This window comes from Schistocerca piceifrons, chromosome 4, assembly GCF_021461385.2.
Source record: "Schistocerca piceifrons isolate TAMUIC-IGC-003096 chromosome 4, iqSchPice1.1, whole genome shotgun sequence".
In the NCBI taxonomy this organism is placed as follows: Eukaryota; Metazoa; Arthropoda; class Insecta; order Orthoptera; family Acrididae; genus Schistocerca; species Schistocerca piceifrons.
In genome coordinates, this window is record NC_060141.1 from 827743916 (window position 1) to 827762151 (window position 18236).

The following is an 18236-nucleotide window of genomic DNA, read 5'->3' on the forward strand; positions in this document are numbered from 1 at the left end:
AAAATACATCAAGTGCCCTTTGCTCAGCCTCCTGCAACAGAAAACTATTCGCTTCATCACTCTGACTCAACTCGTAAGTATACTCATTAATTTCCCTTATCCTGTCCGCAAATTTCTCCATCATCTCCCCCTGTCTCTTTGACATTGTACTTAATCTCTCTCTAAAGTACCGAGCGCTATTCTGTTTTTTGTACCTTTGTAAAAGCCCTTCCTTTAAATGCTTAAACCGTCCTGCGTTCCTTATGGCGTCAGAGCACCTTATGTATGTTTTCACTTCACCTGTTAATCTAATCTTGGCTATATGTGACAACTGCTCATCAGAACAACCATTCATCACTGCTGAAGTCTCCAAGTCCTCCACAAACGAACACACATCCTCAGATGCCTTGCCAGAAAATGGAATAATCAGACTCGCGGCAGCTTTATCAACCTCGTGCACCCTAGGCAACAACGACTCATCAGATGCGGTTTTTCCGCTCACTTCTGGATGTTAATTCATTTCTCAACTGCGTATTGTCTGCTGTCAATTGTGCTACTTTTTCCAACAAAATCCATACTATTTCTGGTTCCGACACACCTTGCATCCCTGACTCTGCCATTTTGTTGCTTTCCTTCCCTGTTAGTCCTGAAACAAAACATTTAAGTACAAGAATAACCCAACTGCCTACACTTCAGTATCACCATACTCAAACCAATACAAAAGTAATTAAACGCCACAAAAAAATAAATCCAGCTGCCCCAAATACACTAAAACTTATTCTGACAAAAAAAATGCCTATGCAAAATATCTAAAATGGACTGCCACGAGCCATACTCAAAAACACAAAAAGGCAAGAAAACGCCCAATACTCAAAAGAAAACCAGTCAAAACTCACCACATCTTGTGAATGTAATGCAGCCAGTGGGTTTGAATGTCGTACTGTACACACGACATCTGCTATCCTGACACCAAATGTAGTGGCAACTTCTACCTCTAAGTATCAGGATGAACAAATGTAGCGGGAAGAGATAGAAGGCACGATATTAAGTCTCGTCTGAGCTTTCCGAGTGATTTATTGTTTCCAACTACAGTGCCGCGTTCCCCTCGGTCTGCGTCACCGGGTCCTGCAATGCTGAGGACACCACTTCGCTGTCTGCAAAAGAGCCTCAGTGTGGAATGGCTGCCTCAGCGACCCGTGAATGCCCTGTGAGTCAGCCTCGTACACCAGCATAGTTGCGGCGGCGTCAGGACGCCGGCAGTCGACTCTGCTATCTACGTGTCTGCCGACTGAGCGCCGCTCGGTGTGAGCCACAGGCGGCCAGCTGCATCCTTCTCGCTGGCGTGGCTGAGGTTGCGGCGACAACGAGCGCCCACAATCCAGCATCTGCCTCTGTGGCCCTTGCCTCGGGATGCCTCTGGCATGTGTCGGATGCCAGAACGATTGCCCGCAATAGCGAGCTGTGGAGTGGTCCGCCGCTGGCTGGCTGCAGACCCTGTGTTGGCCTCAGAGGGTCGAACCAGCGACACGCTGTGGACTGGAATGCTGGTGCCCCATCTGCTGCTGCATGCAGCTGTTAGTGTGACACACCCGCTGTGCAGGAGATCTGCCATACTTGAATGAATCTCGTTAGAAACCCACATCTATTGATAGGCAGCTGTGCACCCGTTTTGTCATACGTGCCGCTTCGCGTCACGTACTCGTGACACGCTAGGTCAGCCAGTGGGCCCCTTCTGCCTGTGATTTACGACATGCAAAACTGCTACGTATGCTCTTTCAGCAATTTGCAACTGATGGTATGCCTGATGTGATGATGTGGTCTTCAGTCCTGAGACTGGTTTGATGCAGCTCTCCATGCCAGTAAAGCTGCATGCCCTCAGGAAAAATTACGGCCGTAGTTTCCGCTTCCTTTCAGCCGTTCGCAGTACCAGCACTGCAAGGCTATTTTGGTTAGTGTTACAAGGCCAGATCAGTCAATCATCCAGACTGTTGCCCCTGCAACTACTGAAAAGGCTGCTGCCCCTCTTCAGGAACCACACGTTTGTCTGGCCTCTCAACAGATACCCCTCCTAACTCACTGCAATCTTGCCCACACCTGGCTGTAAATTATGCTCAGAATATTGCACAAGACTAACTTTCCCTATCCTAAGCGGTGGTGCCGCTACACTTAATATTTACAGCTCCTCTGTGCTGTTATTTGGCTACCTGAAGAAACTGCATAGGTGACAAGAATTTCACTACGTTAAGAGAGCTAGAAAGTAAAGAGGCATCCTATAACAAGGCAGATGAGCCAAAAATGAACAACATGAGAGAATACTTAGAGAAAATGAAGCCTATGCCACACTGTTGTACTGTATTTTCACACTAAGAATCAAAAAGTAACGATACTTTAGCGATGTCAAATGGTGTGTATTCTTCTGTCTTCGAAAATAACATACATAAAAGAGAGGAATCTACATTTCGTTTGAGAAGTTTGCTGTGTAACGACAACATCCCCATCTGGGATTTTTTATACTGGAGAGTCTATGTCAGGGTGGAATTGCCCAAGCCCTGCCTATGTGTCTCACTGTGTGCCAGGAGTTAGCAAGCAGGTCCATGGACAGTGACAGGTCTGGTCATGGGAGGGTCGACGGACCGGAAGACACAGCTTAGCCTGTCCCAACCAGCAGGTACAAAGAAAGGCTCTGGCTCTTCAGGTACATAATACACTCGGTAGATGACGCTGGACTGGCCAGTTGTGCTCGACTATCGACGAAGCACGAAAACTTCTGTGAATGAGTTTCTTAGTTTTGAGTACACTTACGACAGAAATATAAAAACCACTATGAGAGTTACTGATTTATGATGCTTAGTTTGCAGTCAGTTCTGAGTATTATAAGTAACTACGATCCAGTCCCTAAACCTACTTACAGAAATGCGAATCAGACGCATTATGTATTCCAGGCCGTAGCAGCCGCGTCTTTGAGACTTCCCAGCCTGCTGTAGGATCACTGGTACTGCTGGTACTGTAACTGAGATTTGGCAACAAGGCAAGGTATATTTGGCAACTCTGTGATCGACGAGTTACTTCCTGGTGTGCACGGAATTAAGCCTCAAAGTTCACTTGATTTTTTCCTGTCATTTCGAGTGAATAATCTGAGTTATTATCGCTTGAGGTGTAACAAAAGATTGTAAATTTACAGTTTTCAGCCCAGGAAAGTCGATGCACGTGGAACTCGCAACTAATCTCGTCCTTTAAATAGGGGTTTTGAGTTCTAGCCACTATTGTCCTCGTGAGAGGAAGTTTAGACACATACATTTACCCTAGCTCTGTGGTAACGTGTTGACCTGTAAAAACGCGTCTGTTACGGTTTGCAGTTCCAGTCTTACTCACTGTAACGTTTTTATCCCTTCTGTGAAAGAACTACGAGCAGTAAGATCAAACATCGATAAGGAAATCGCAAGAAAATACTTTAGGCTCATAGTGCAATGGTGAGAAACTTACAATCTTGCACAACAGGTAACCCCTCTTTCCGCTGTTGACAAGCAAATTTTGGGTTTCTAGGAATACATAACTTTATTTATGAAATGCCACATTTGCATACCTCTTGAGTATGACACAGACCTGATCCAAATCTAAATGAGTAGTATTTTACTAATTCGTGCCGATAGAGGCACGCATGTGTACAGATACTCAGTTTTAGTAAAACAGACTTCCGCATGTTATCGTGCGTAGTTTTATTTCATTTCTTATAATACAGTGCACAATTTTCGTAAGGTTTCTTTTAGTGTTAAAACAATAGTAAAAATGAGAGAGAAATTAATCATCAACGTTATATGCGAATTCTCTGATGTTATCTATAACGGTCTGACAATTCACATGCAGTTTATTGATTACATGCATGTAGAAAACATGTTCTGAGTTAAAGCAGTCAAACAAGGTTTCAAGAAGAATAAAATGCCACTACCGCACGACAGACAATGTAGAAAATACTTTTCTGACGTATTTTAGCACGATGCATACATAATATAAACGTTTCGAGATGCATCTGCTGCCTGGCCATCTATTAAAACTGAAAAGAACAAAATGTCACAGAAGTTAGCCCTTTTTCCACATGCGACTATTTTGGATTGAGAAGTGTAGGGAATTATGTTCAAAGTTCCATTAGATTGATAACTTCAGCAGAATTGCGTTGTGAAAAATGTAGCACGGAATATACTCGAAAACGTGACGTCTACAGTGCGCGACGGTTACCGTTACACTACAGCTGACATGTAGCTACAGCAGCTCCATAAGTCAAAAATAATTTTTCCAGACCTTCCGCATTCCACAGTGCTGTTAGATAATGTATATGGCCGAATGTAGACTTCTGAGAGACAGACAGTTACAGCTTTTCTCTTGCACTGCACGACGTTTTCAACAAACAGATAGCGCGAAAGAGTAGCTCACGTGGAAAGGGACACTTCCTATTTAAACTGCTGCATCCTCCACTGTTGGCAGATCTGTGTAGGTGGCAGTTACGTGATTTTATTTCGGTGATTAGAAAAGAGAGTCGAAAGTATGCACTGGGTAGCCGAGGCAACTAGTTCCTTGCGATTCGGTCAACCAAGTAAATGAACTTGCTGAACATGCTGCAAACCACTACAGGGAGCCTGTGTGTCAGAATTCTCATCCAGTGTGGCGCATCGGCGTTATGATAGAAAAATAAGTCACAGAGCAGAGGATTTGGTGGTCTGTTGGATTGATGATAGGTTCATATGCTTATGGTCTGGGTTCGATTCCAACTTCTGCCAATGATTTTTGATAGGGAGAGACAGATTCTATTCTCTTCTGGCTACGCCAAGTGAAGAAGGTAGAATGACATTGTGGTCTGAAATTCACATTAAACATGATATTCCTTCTCTACCAAGTAGACGTAGGTTGAACCACAATAAAGTCAGTAGTGGCGACATGTAGAAACTCTATCACCAGTAACCTTTCGTATGCTAGTTATTTGTTTCTAGTGACAAAACAAGCGCCATGTAGGGTCACAGGACACTTATTCCATCTTTTATTTGAGCTTCTGTATGTAGATAGAATTGGTTCTGAATTGGGAACGTAACTCAGACCGCCCTTAACGCGGAATTTGATCCCTTCGTGACAATACAGCTCGACTACAATTTGTTGTTTGTTCAAAACTGCAGATTCCTCAACATTTCCACATATTGCGCATGAATGGGTTCGAATCCTGGCCCGGCACTAAAGTTTTCATTATATATTATCAAGTTCTAGCATTTATCAAGTTCTAGCATGCGAACACCTATCTGCTGGTGGATAATAATTTGTATTTTTAATGTATTTTCATTCGTTATCACCATTAACGATATCTGACGTTTTTGACTCCCAGTGAGACACAGAACTATTTGCGAAATCCCTGTAAGTTCAAGGATGTTATTCCGAGCTGCTGGTGGAGAAAAATTCGGTAGCTGACGTCTCTTTGTGTGTAGTCAACAACGATATGTGTGGGGTTCGATTTCCAATCAGCACTGAACTCTTCGTCATATTATTTCTAGTTCAAACATGCTCACATGTCGCTGCTGGTGTAACAAACCCATATTTAACGTTCGCTTTATCTAGAATATAACAACTATGGGTGCCGGGTTGGAATCCTGGTAAGGAAAAAATTAATGTTTCGTCTCGTCATTTCAGTTAAAACATCTAGCTACTGCCGAGAAAATCCGATATGTCACAGTTGATTGTGCTTCGATAACAATTCGATTAGTTCCTGGGTTCGAATCCCTGGCCAACACAAAGCTTTACTTGTGAAGAAGCAATATTTAACATCTCTCGTAGTTCGTTAATAGGGACAATAGATGCTGGGTAGGAATTCGCGTCCGTTAAAAATGTTTACGTTATGTAATTTAAAGTTGATATTTGCTAACTGATACTGTCTAAAAGCGAGGTATATAGCTCTGTGAATGCCTAGTCAGTAATGATTGCTAGTTTCCGTCAGTAACGAAAACTTTGCTTAGTTTGCATGATCTGAGTTTGAATCCATATGCAGAAAGAGACGGTTCGTCGTGTCATTTGATGTTCATACATATTCTCAACTAGCTGCTCGTGAATAACTTAAATTTTTAATGTCATTTTGTGTTAAATAATAAGTACGGTATGTTACTTTGAAGAGGAAATCATGAATACGACGAACTTACTATGTGCATTACCTAACTGACGTAATAACGAGAGTGGTAACATTTCAGGTATGTCATTTATTGCAGTAAATGTGAGCTTACAAGTCTTAAGGACAGTCTTATCTGTGGATAAGGTGTTCCCTGATATTTGTAGTATCGTGGTATTACTTTGCATCTTGAGTTATTGCGATAGAGAGCAGTGTTTTCTAGTGGAGACTTGGAACCATTTTCAAAGTCAAACGACTGTATCAAGGAGCGATTAGAGGACCTGCTAACAGCTGCTTTATGTGGGTTGCATGCGAACGAGGCGAAATGCAATTAAGGTCGTTCGGATACTTTTGAGCACGACTGTGCATGTGGTCACCAAAGTGTTTTTAGTAGAATGTTTAGCTGAACGAATGTATCGCATATGTACAACTTAGAGCAGTGTAAGTAGAGGCAGTTGGCCAACAGCATGTACTTTACCTCTAAGAACCACAGAGCAACGTACAGAAAAAGAGGGGTCAAATCTTCCTCCTAACATTTAGATATTTAATACAGTAGTTTCTTTTTGCATCGTATTAGACCTCCTTATTTTTGAAGAGTGAATAGTAGATTACTCTGTTTCAGCTCACGTAGATCTAGGAGGGTACACAAATGTGAAATAACTTTCCTAAGCCTTTTGTTACACGCTAGATTCTAGCTTATGTCGTTTTTCCATGTACAACACTCATAGATGAATGTGCTTCTAGGTCGTGAGTAGGTTCAAGGGGAAATAAAGCTTTATTCTTGTAGCGCACGCCTACCTTTCGGTAAACAACCACGCACGCAACCTGGTCCGACACGCCTGCTAGGCAGTGTTTGCACCGCTAATGCCGTTTTCGGCCACCGTGCTCTCACATTCTAGGACATATCTCGAATTTTTAACGACATGTTTCAACGTCAACATTAACAAACTGTAATTTTCTTCTCAAGAGCTATCGAATGAAATTGTAAAAATTATACGGTTCCATTTAAAATAACGTACTTACATCAATATCTCAGTTGATACCAGCGCTAAAAACATTAACCAAACGAAAACATACGTGCCCTTCGAGGCTCTCACATTTGCGGAAAACCGCGCTACGATATGCGTAATCCTGTGTGTGTGTGTGTGTGTGTGTGTGTGTGTGTGTGTGTGTGTGTGTGTGTGTGTGTTACGTCTTACGTGACTCAAATGAATTGATAAGTTTGGTTTTTCAGTGTGTAGCTGCAGTCAGCCCAGACAAATACTGCTCACCATATTTTCTATACAACGCGGGGTCCAGTCTACATGGAAAAGTGTCGGGTTGTTTCCCATTACAAGCAGAAGTATTTTTAAAGCACGATTTGACGTTCCCATACGATAGAAAAGTACCAAATTAGGCTAGCGAGACATTCGTTTTATCGATATGTATTAGCAGTGATAGTGAAACACGAAGAATATCCGGTACTCACGGAACAACAGAACTGCCCTGTGCTGCACTAATCGGCACCGCCATTCAGTGGTACCGCTTAATACTTGCTGGTGTACTGTACCTCGCGATACATATCGATAAAACAAGTGTCAGACTAGAATAATATGGGACCACTGCCAGTATTTGTTTGGGCTAACACCATCTACACATTGCAAAAACGATGTTGCAAATATACAGGGTGAGTCACCTAACGTTACCGCTGGATATATTTCGTAAACCACATCAAATACTGACGAACCGATTCCACAGACCGAACGTGAGGAGAGGGGCTAGTGTAATTGTTTAATACAAACCATACAAAAATGCACGGAAGTATGTTTTTTAACACAAACCTACGTTTTTTTAATGTAACCACGTTAGTTTTGTTAGCACATCTGAACATATAAACAAATACGTAATGAGCGCCGTTTGTTGCATTGTAAAATGTTAATTACATCCGGAGATATTGTAACCTAAAGTTGACGCTTCAAACCTCCGACGTTCAGTTGCGTGTTGTAACAAACACGGGCCACGGTCGGCGAGCAGCATCTGCAGGAACGTGTTTACGATGACGACCGTGTTTACGAGTGTGGCTGTAGTGCACTATTGTGGTATGGTCTAGCTGTCGCAGTGTCCGGATGTAGCGCTTGCTGCTATTGTTATCCTGCATTCGTCTCCGCACGCAGACCAACTGTAGTACACCGTGTTACCAGTCGTCTGTGATAGTGTAGTGTTCTAGGAACTGTGACCATGGTGTATTCGAACTCTGAAAAGGCGGAGATGATACTCATCTATGGCGAGTGTCGACGAAATGCAGCTGAAGCCTGCAGGGTGTATGCAGAATGGTACCCGGACAGAGAGCATCCAACGTGCCGCACATTGCAAAACATCTACCGCCAACTGTATGCAACAGGTATGGTCGTAGCACGCAAACGGGTCCGTAACAGGCCCGTCACAGGAGAAGCGGGTGCACTTGGTGTCTTAGCTGCTGTTGCCATGAACCCACACATGAGTACACGGGACACTGCGAGAGCCGGTGGACTGAGTCAAAGTAGTGTCATGCGCATACTGCATCGTCACCGCTTTCACCCGTTTCATGTGTCGCTACATCAGCAATTACATGGCGATGACTTTAATCATCGAGTGCAATTCTGTCAATGAGCATTAACAGAGAATGCGTTGCAGTTCTACCTGTTTACCGATGAAGCGGGTTTCACAAACCACGGGGCAGTGAATCTACGGAACATGCATTACTGGTCCGTGGACAATCCTCGCTGGCTCAGACAGGTAGAGCGATAGCGACCGTGGACTGTAAATGTATGGTGCGGAATCATTGGCGACCACCTCATTGGTCCTCACTTCATTGCAGGGGTCCAAACAGCTGCAACATACATCGCGTTTCTACAGAATGATCTACCAGCGTTGCTCGAAAATGTCCCACTGGAAACGCGTCGACGTATGTGGTATCAGCATGATGATGCATCTGCACATTCCGCAATTAACACTAGGCTGACCCTTGACAGGATGTTCGACAGGCGTTTCACAGGACGTGGACGACGCATAAATTTGCCAGCCCGTTCTCCTGATCTTACACCTCTGTACTTCTTTCTGTGGGGTACGTTGAAGGAGAATGTGTATCGTGATGTGCCTACAACCCCAGAGGATATGAAACAACGTATTGTGGCAGCCTGCGGCGACATTACACCAGATGTACTGCTGCGTGTACGACATTCATTACGCCAGAGAGCCGGCCGGTGTGGCTAAGCGGTTAAAGGCGTTACAGTCTGGAACCGCGTGACCGCTACGGTCGCAGGTTCGAATCTTGCCTCGGGCATGGATGTGTGTGATGTCCTTAGGTTAGTTAGGTTTAAGTAGTTCTAAGTTCTAGGGGACTGATGACCTAAGATGTTAAGTCCCATAGTGCTCAGAGCCATTTTTACGCCAGAGATTGCAATTGTGTGCAGCAAATGATGGCCACCACATTGAACATCTATTGGCCTGACATGTCGGGACACACTCTATTCCACTCCGTAATTGAAAACGGAAACCACGTGTATACGTGTACCTCACCCCTCATGGTAATGTACATGTGCGTCAGTGAAAAAGACCAATAAAAAGGTGTTAGCATGTGGACGTAATGTGCTGTTCCAGTCTCTTCTGTACCTAAGGTCCATCACCGTTCCCTTTGGATCCCTACGTAATTCGGTGCTCTCCGATACACACGATCGAACAGCGGAGGAGTGGTACCCAAACGTCAACTTTAGGTTACAATATCTCCGGTTGTAATTAACATTTTACAATGCAACAAACGGCACTCATTACGTATTTGTTTATATGTTCAGATGTGCTAACAAAACTAACGGGGTTCCATTTAAAAAAACGTAGGTTTGTGTTAAAAAACATACTTCCGTGCATTTTTTTATGGTTTGTATTAAACAATTACACTAGCCCCTCTCCTCACGTTCGGTCTGTGGAATCGATTCGTCAGTATTTGATGTGGTTTACGAAATATATCCAGCGGTAATGTTAGGTGACTCACCCTGTATTGTCCGTAATTTCCGTTTTACAATGTGTAGCTAGTGTCAGCACAAACAAATACTGCTCATCAGCACTTTCCTATAGCCTCTGGTGTCCATGGAAAACTTCGGTTTCTATCCCATCACAAACAAAATCATTTTTAAAGTAGAATTTAACGAGCCCATTCGATAGATCTGTTCCAAGATTAGTATGATATTTAGTTTACCCATATATATTTACAGAGACAGTAAGACATGGGGAACAGCTAATACTCCGGCTGCTGGCAGCACTGCTGGATGGCGGCGCGCGAGGCGCGGCAAATCGGCCGAGATCTGTCGCGAACACAACTCTGTCTTGTTTCTGCCTAGCTGCACTGCAGAATACGACGCGTACACAGAAATGATTTTGATAGTGGTAAGGGGTGATAAGGTTTTCCTGTCCTAGAGTCCTGTTTAATTGTTGTTACTATAGTGGAACTATCTGACACGATTTCGCACGTCGGATGTTGTTTTAATTTTTTTCTGTTTTCCGTTTTCCGTCTTTGCCTTAGTTGCTATAAATACGTGGAGGTATATTCCGTCTATGTTATTTGTTTACGTCTGTGTATTAAGGTTGACAGGCGGGCAGCTTGGATGTACACAGAAAGGTATCTGGAGCGGGAACAGAGTCATCATTGTGCAGACACTTTTCGGACCGTAGAACAAAGAGTTTGAGACTCAGTGCATTTGCACCTAGCGAAACGCCAGCGAATCAGGCCTGTGCGATATCGACGCAGTACCATTGGATTGGATGTCGCACACACGTATCCACACAGGAAAACACTCTCGGCCTTCTGTGAACCCCAATGGTTGCGTGAGGCAGGTCATCAACACCGATGGACCATCCATTACTGGAATGGAATTACTGAAAAAAATGTTCAAATGTGTGTAAAATCTTATGGGACTTAGTTGCTAAGCTCATCAACCCCTAAGCTTACCCACTACTTAACCTAAATTATCCCAACGACAAACAGACACATCCATGCCCGAGGGAGGACTCGAACCTCCGCCGGGACCAGCTGCACAAGGAATTACTGGTAAGCGTGTGTTGATCCACATTTTTTTAAAGACAGGTTGAATAGGAGATCGTAGACCTATTTCCTTCGGAACGAAATGCCTGACGATATTGATGTGAGAACGAGTCAAGTGATGTGGACGTCTAAGGGTCTGCAGTCATGGACTTTGCGGCTGGTCCCGGCGGAGGTTCGAGTCCTCCCTCGGGCATGGGTGTATGTGTTTGTCCTTAGGATAATTTAGGTTAAGTAGTGTGTAAGCTTAGGGACTGATGACCTTAGCAGTTAAGTCCCAAAAGATTTCACACACATTTTGAACATTTTTTTTTTTTATGTGGACGTGACAGGATAGTGCAGCCATGGTCTGCGCTGCACCTGCCTGCCGAGCAGCACGGGACCGTTTTGCTGATAAAACACTGGGCTGACGCGGAACTGGAACGCCCAGCTAGGTCACCCAGCATGTCTGTCGTCGATTTAAATAACAGATATTGTGTGCGCAGAACGGTGTGAAACCAGCGACGAGACGAAAACTCGCGTCAGGGTGGCCTTCTCTGCTCTTTACAGGCCACTGTGCATGACGTAACGAGTGCTACAGCTGGCATCCTTTCTAGACTGGTACTGCGTCGAGAAAGAAATGGCAGTTTGTTTGAATACCTACAATAATAGACTGACCCAACTAAATAGTGATTAAGTTCGGTATCGACTTTTTCTGTTTCCTTCTTTTTTACATGATTTTACTCTAAGCATTTCATGGCTACTTTACTTTGACTGAACTTTAGGAATCTTTTTTCTTTTTAATATGTTGATTGTTACTGGATCACGTACCAACAACGAAGGAGCATTGATAAACTATCAAAATAAGCTCACTGTTGATTACGGAATTCAAATCAGTTGCAGAAAACTACTTTGGTAGCAATCAAGTAAATTTTTGACTGTTTAGTTGGTCAGAAATTGCTTTGTAAATGTACTGTCTTGCCATCCATTAAGTACAATGACTAAGCTAAATGAAAGGTGTTTCGTCTATTTTGTGCTCTGTTTTATTAACCTGAAACCTTCGTGAAATTCTCTTTATGTTATCGTGTTAGGAATGTGGAAACTGAAACATCTGGCCGTTCTGTGACTATGTACTGCCGGCCGGAGTGGCCGTGCGGTTCTAGGCGCTACAGTCTGGAGCCGAGCGACCGCTACGGTCGAAGGTTCGAATCCTGCCTCGGGCATGGATGTGTGTGATGTTCTTAGGTTAGTTAGGTTTAATTAGTTCTAAGTTCTAGGCGACTGATGATCTCAGAAGTTAAGTCGCATAGTGCTCAGAGCCATTTGATACTACACTGGGCGGTACCGCGGCCGTGTGGATTGCTCTCAGCTGCTCTCTAATGCGGCGATACCCGTAGCGGACAGTGAAGGACCAGCAAACAAACATTTGTCCGCCGTCTATTCCTCGCCCGGCTCTGCCGCTGACTGCTAGCACCGTGCAGCAGCGTTACTTACCGGTGGGGGGGGGGGGGGGGGGGCTGGAGGGGGGGCGGGGTGCCATGACGGTGGGATCGCGGGTTTGCTTCAAACTTCCCACACCTCTAGTGAGTCAATAAAACAACATAATGTGCAATTAGTGAGGTGCACTACTCTGGCAATTCCGAGAAAATCGCCAGAGAAGTTTTACGCGTCCGTTATGTAACTGATGTATATCTCCGTTGGTGCCGGATGTCGGAGTTCATTGGGGTCAAGTGGTTGAGTTGGCCGTCAGAGACGGATTGGCGAGGACTCCCGCTCTCTGTCTCCGAAGGTCTGGTGGCGTACGCGAGTTTGTTTACCTCCCGCGAGCGCTGGTCGCTTAGTACAATCTGACTGAAGCAACATGGCGAACTCATATAGCAAGAGTACTGTCAATATTGCGTTCCAAGCCGAATATCCTAGACGGCGAGCGTATGAAGTGAAAACTGCCAGCGTGAGCCACAGGACATGATTGGTATTCACTTTTCGAGCACGGCCAGTGTAGTCAGTGTTAAGATGATTAACGAAGAAGCGTGCTCAAAGGTAGGTGCCGGCAGACTCCAGTTTGAGCACCATTGAACATGCAGTTCTAGGCACGAGGACCGTCTGGATATTCGAGCTACCTTTTGAGGCAGCCTACCCGCCGAGTCCGTTATCTCCGCTTTTAACTCATGTCATTAGCCACGTGACTGAGAAGTGGCAGACTTTCACAGCGTATCCATTACTCAACGTGTAAGACAGATCAAAATCGAACTCACGAAGCACGTTACTTCATACTTAAAGATTGCCAGTTATCGTGCAGTTATCATCTACGATGGACAACATGCTCAGCATGTGGATCGGGGGGGTCACGTTCGCTCTGATTGTTTGCAGAGGCGGATCACCGAGATTCCATCAGAAGAAGCGGTACAACATGTTCCTCCACCTATTCTACCCATTACTCACTCACAAGTGCGGCAACTCCGTCGTCTGGCGCACCGGTGGGGTTCGGGATAGGTTACCACCACAGACAGACGGACACGTTATTGATGACGCACATACCGCCCGCTGTCTGCAGAAAGCGTAGCCAGATAAAGGCGAACAGCAACTGCCACCGTACAACGAGCGGATGGATGTCGATCCACGAACCGTACCGACCCGAGATTTCCTCTCGGAAGGTGCAGAGGAGTCGGATCTACATTCACAGTGGGACACGGAGACGCACGTCCGGAAGAAGCGTTCGCCTGCAAGCGCAAGAAACGCCATCTGACGACTGTCTCTCGTGGCCGGAAACACACGATCGTCCTGGTTTCGACACTGTCGTGGACGCTCCTGCTCCGGAGGCGTCGACCGACACTGCTACCTCTGTAGAAACTTGGACGATGTTTTCTTCTCCTGGACACACATACGAAGATGGAGGGGGCGATGGAACACCGTCGCGGCTGCGGATAGTGACAACGAGGGCCTCTTTGATAGCCGACGAACCACACAGGCAGCCTCTCACCACTGGACGACCCTCTGGCGGACACATCACCTGCAGAAGAGGGCCAGTCACTCAGTCGTCCCCGCATCGTGACACAGAGGACAGTGTCGTGTGGGGGTGACTACACCCACCGCCACTGCGTACAACGAATACTGCCGCTGCCTTTGTGGGCGAACGACAGTCGTATCCATTGGCTACGATTAACATCAGTACCGTCCGGTGTACACGATACACTTTATGCGACCGACATTGATGTAGTCTTATTGCAAGACGTATACGTTCTTGGCTTCCCCAGAACATCTGCGGATACACGACCTGCTTATCACACGCATCGGATACGGACAACGGCGTCACAATACTTCTCAAGGAAGGTTTAATTGACACGGATACAAGTTACCCACCGAATTCCAGGGGCATGGCGCTTACGGTCCAAGGGATGCACCTCGTCAAATGTTTGCGCACCGTCCGGTATGAGCAAGAGGCGTGAACGTTCGCTATTCTTTACTGAAGAATTAACACAATTATGCCACGGCAGGACAGAAGATATGGTGATTTTAATTGTACACACTCTGCCAAGGACCAAGTTCCTCAGCATTCATGATGCCCAGCACTCGGCGTTGTCATTCGCGCACTCGGTTTGGTAGACGCTTGGGAGGTCGTCTATGCCGATAGAGAGGATTTCACGCACTTTACAGAACATTCGTCCAGCACAACTGATAGGCTGTATACCTGCTGCTCTCTCAGGGACACGGTCTTGGCATCCCAGTTGGGGCCAGCATTTACTGACCATACTGCTTACATCTGTTCCATCACGTTCCATGTATGAACTACGGGGACCCTTTCCGCAACTGATAAGTCTCGCAGATTATACACTCCTGGAAATTGAAATAAGAACACCGTGAATTCATTGTCCCAGGAAGGGGAAACTTTATTGACACATTCCTGGGGTCAGATACATCACATGATCACACTGACAGAACCACAGGCACATAGCCACAGGCAACAGAGCATGCACAATGTCGGCACTAGTACAGTGTATATCCACCTTTCGCAGCAATGCAGGCTGCTATTCTCCCATGGAGACGATCGTAGAGATGCTGGATGTAGTCCTGTGGAACGGCTTGCCATGCCATTTCCACCTGGCGCCTCAGTTGGACCAGCGTTCGTGCTGGACGTGCAGACCGCGTGAGACGACGCTTCATCCAGTCCCAAACATGCTCCATGGGGGACAGATCCGGAGATCTTGCTGGCCAGGGTAGTTGACTTACACCTTCTAGAGCACGTTGGGTAGCACGGGGTACATGCGGACGTGCATTGTCCTGTTGGAACAGCAAGTTCCCTTGCCTGTCTAGGAATGGTAGAACGATGGGTTCGTTGACGGTTTGGATGTACCGTGCACTATTCAGTGTCCCCTCGACGATCACCAGTGGTGTACAGCCAGTGTAGGAGATCGCTCCCCACACCATGATGCCGGGTGTTGGCCCTGTGTGCCTCGGTCGTATGCAGTCCTGATTGTGGCGCTCACCTGCACGGCGCCAAACACGCATACGACCATCATTGGCACCAAGGCAGAAGCGACTCTCATCGCTGAAGACGACACGTCTCCATTCGTCCCTCCATTCACGCCTGTCGCGACACCACTGGAGGCGGGCTGCACGATGTTGGGGCGTGAGCGGAAGACGGCCTAACGGTGTGCGGGACCGTAGCCCAGCTTCATGGAGACGGTTGCGAATGGTCCTCGCCGATACCCCAGGAGCAACAGTGTCCCTAATTTGCTGGGAAGTGGCGGTGCGGTCCCCTACGGCACTGCGTAGGATCCTACGGTCTTGGCGTGCATCCGTGCGTCGCTGCGGTCCGGTCCCAGGTCGACGGGCACGTGCACCATCCGCCGACCACTGGCGACAACATCGATGTACTGTGGAGACCTCACGCCCCACGTGTTGAGCAATTCGGCGGTACGTCCACCCGGCCTCCCGCATGCCCACTATACGCCCTCGCTCAAAGTCCGTCAACTGCACATACGGTTCACGTCCACGCTGTCGCGGCATGCTACCAGTGTTAAAGACTGCGATGGAGCTCCGTATGCCACGGCAAACTGGCTGACACTGACGGCGGCGGTGCAAAAATGCTGAGCAGCTAGCGCCATTCGACGGCCAACACCGCGGTTCCTGGTGTGTCCGCTGTGCCGTGCGTGTGATCATTGCTTGTACAGCCCTCTCGCAGTGTCCGGAGCAAGTATGGTGGGTCTGACACACCGGTGTCAATGTGTTCTTTTTTCCATTTCCAGGAGTGTATGTATAAGGGAATGAAACACATTGCAACTAATACGAAACTATGTGTTGGATTAAAAAACGGAAAAAGATATGTTCAATATTCAATGTCATCCGTCAATACCAATGTTGACTTCCCTGCTCCATCCACAGGGAATGGGGCGGGGGGCAATTTTAAGGGGTCATTATATGTCAACAAAGGTTCACGTGAAGCAGAGTTAATGACGGGCCAGTAGCGAGGTGGATGGTATGGAATAAGCGAGTGAGACGGAGTTGGCTCGGGTTATCGTGATCAAACATTTCACTGTTTGCTGTGCAAATCTCAGAACGATGTTTTTTTAGTGACCTTTTTCCTGTTGACATTGACCTGTGTGCCCAACTCGTTGTTAGGGTAAAGGCAATTGCTAACAGCGAGTCGCAGGCGATTTATTGACCTGTTAGAGGTGAATTTTGCAATCCAGTGGTTCGATCTAGGAATCTTCCACGAAAGTAGCTAGATAACAATGTACTGATAGCGGAGTTGAAAGAAAAATAACACTGGCATGCAGCTCAGAGCCAGGCTGGCGACCCTTATTTAATCCCACTGGATAGTGTGGCACAGTAGACAGTTAAACTAGCTCCACGAAAGAGGTTTCCGATTAAACCGCGGTGTAGTGCGTCGCGCTATTTGCCTCGCCCGTCACACTTCGCCAAGGGTGTGTGGATTCTGGTTGCGGCCGGGTGTGTGATTTCGCGCGACGGCACGGAATCTCCCAGGAAAGACGAGAGGCAATAGTGTAGAAGCCGCTAGTGTGATCACTTCTATGGGTTTGTTTGGAGTGACATCACAAATCGAAGCGAAATCAGAAATGTCCTGCTAGGATTATATGAGGTGCGTGTAGCTCAGGCGGCAGTCTAACAGCAGGGGGCGGGTTTGACGCGAAGTTCATTGATTCCGGTACAGTGTCCTAGTACAGTTGTTGTTTGACACGGCTGTGTAGTTACACCTTGCAAAAGACATATCAGACCATTCAGCAGTAGTACTGTAGCGAGGGCGACGACTGTGTGGTCCTGCACGAGTCCTGATTTCTCCAGCTTTCGAGCTCTTTACTTGAGATGTACTTTCGTGGGTGTCACTCATTCTACAGCCTGCCGAAAATGTATGTTCTCAAACCTTTCTCAGTAATGTCTTGCGGAGGAAGCGCCTGCACGCCTCTGAACTGTTTCGACGCCTTCCTAAGCTGCCGCCAGACCGTCGACCAGTTGGACGGGCGCGCCGCGGCGCTGCCCGGCCTGTGCCGAGGCGGCACGGGAGTTTGTTTGCCAGCTGCTTACGCGCTACTGCCAGCCTGTGGACCACTCCGTCCAGTATCCACTCCTTAGACGAGGCTGCACGCTGTCGCTAGTGACAGCAGATTTTTTGCTCCCCGGAAATGTGTCGAGCAACTAGCTTACCGAGCTGTACTCTTGTAAAATTGTCAAAGTTTACACGTCTGTATTTCTAGCACTGGAATACTCTCTTTCAAATTCTGAAGGTGGCGGGGTAAAATAAAGAGAGCGAAAGGCTATTTACAATTTGTACAGAAACCAGATGGCGGTTATAAGAGTCGAGGGACATGAAAGGGAAGCTGTGGTTGGGGAGGGAGTGAGACAGGGTTGTAGCCTCTCCCCGATGCTATTCAATCTGTATATTGAGCAAGCAGTAAAGGAAACAAAAGAAAAGTTCGGAGTAGGTATTAAAATCCATGGAGAAGAAATAAAAACTTTGAGGTTCGCCGATGACATTGTAATTCTGTCAGAGACAGCAAAGGACTTGGAAGACCAGTTGAACGGAATGGACAGTGTCTTGAAAGGAGCGTAAAAGATGAACATCAACAAAAGCAA